Below are 1,991 nucleotides of genomic sequence, written 5' to 3'. Positions count from 1 at the left end.
GGGCTGGGTCTGTAAGAAGGACTAGAACATCTTGTGATGCTGTATGGTTGGCTAAATAATGGCCCCCCAAAGATGTTTCCATCCGAATGCCCTGTGAATGTCATTTTATATGGCAAAAGATATTTTGCAGAATTGATTAAAGTAAGGATTTGGAGATGGATTGACTACCCTAGATTGCTCAGATGAGAGCGATGTAATCACAAAGATCCTTTTAATAGGCTGGGCATGGGGGCTCACACCTGTAATCCCAGCACTTTGGGAGGCCAAGGCGGGCAGATCACCTGAGGTTGGGAGTTTGTGACCAGCCTGACCAACATGGAGAAACCCTGTCTCTACTAAAAATACAAAATTAGCCAGGCGTGGTGGCACATGCCTGTAATCCCAGCTACTCAGGAGGCTGAGGCAAGAGAATCACTTGAACCCGGGAGGCGGAGGTTGTGGTAAGCTGAGATCAAGCCCATTGCACTCCAGCCTGGGCAACAAGACCAAAACTCTGTCTCAAAAAAGAAAAAAATCCCTTATAAATGGGAAGCAGGAACACAGACTGAGCAGGTGGAGACATGATGATGGAATCAATGGGTTGGAATGACACAAGGATGGGGTCACCAGCTAAGGAATGTAGGAAGCCCCTGGAAGCTGAAAAAGGCAAGGAAATGGATTCTCCTCTAAAGCTGCCAGAAGGAACATAGCCCTGCCAACACCTTGACCTAATCTGGTGAAACTGGTTTAGGTTCTTCTGACTTCCAGACGACTGTAAGAGCATACATATATATTGTTTTAAGCATTAAAATCTGTGGTCATTTATTATAGCAGCAACAGGAAACACATCCTCTATGCAAAGGTGATCAATGGTAAGAGGAACACAGTGTCCTATTAGACACACTTTGGGCTCTGTGTCTGAGAATGGGCACCAGGAAGGTCAGTCTTAGCAGCCATGCTCTCAGTTGCATGGCTCGTGGCTGGGTACACACGATTCAAATTGAACTAGCAGCTCCATGCATCTTGCCCCATGAAGCAGAAGACAGTCTGTAGCAGGAGCTAGAAACCAGGGGCTACTAAAAAACAAGCCAGATGCCAGGGACGCACATCCTCTCTTTTTGACATTCTGTCTGGGGATAGGTAGATTTTTATGTATCAAAACAGAATCCTGGGAAAGCCAGAGATGCTAACATAGTCCCAGTGACCAGCTTGATTCCATTGAATAATTGGCCAATCCAAGGAAGAAAAGAATCCGTCGACTCAACTGGGTTTTCTGAATTGACTTTTATTGTTTCAGATTTGATTTATCTCAAACCCCACCAGACACCATCTCAAGATTCCCCAGGCAGAGCCCAGATCCTTGGGTTTATCACCAACTTCAAACACCTAAAAATTATCCCCAAAGATGAGACAACCTTCTGTTTCCCAATCATGGAATTTTTTCAGGTTGTCTGTGTATAGTCTAATGAAAAACAAAGCAAAATAAGATGGCACAGCTTCATGTCCCATAAGCAATAAATGCTTTAAAAAAAAAAACAAAAAACAAACAAACAAAAAAAAAAACAGGACTCCAAATATCCTCTCAGCCATGTTTATTTTTTCTTATCTTTGAAAACAAAATGTACACAGTATCTTCACTACATAATTTCAGGGTGGATCTATGATAAACTGTAGTTTGATAAGAGGCAGAGTAAAGACACCTTTATCCTGAGTTTATCCCCAACAATGAACTTTTATAGATGGGGTTTCAAACAAGGCCACATTTAGAGAAAAGAAAAGATCCGTGGTGATAAATGGCAGTGCTTTAATGCAGTTTATAAAACAAATCTCCTAAACATTTATTTTCCAGACAAGCTTCTGGCTATAGTTGGGTTAGTACAAGCAACAAAATGAAAGAATCCTTCCAAACATTGACATTGGCACTTGAAAAATAATAAAGAGAAGTATTAAAACATTTCCAGCATGGTTTCATTCTGAAAACATGTTGAGATGAAATTTCTAAGAATGCAATA

Source organism: Piliocolobus tephrosceles, chromosome X, assembly GCF_002776525.5.
Source record: "Piliocolobus tephrosceles isolate RC106 chromosome X, ASM277652v3, whole genome shotgun sequence".
Taxonomy (NCBI): Eukaryota; Metazoa; Chordata; class Mammalia; order Primates; family Cercopithecidae; genus Piliocolobus; species Piliocolobus tephrosceles.
This window is presented reverse-complemented; position numbering follows the sequence as displayed.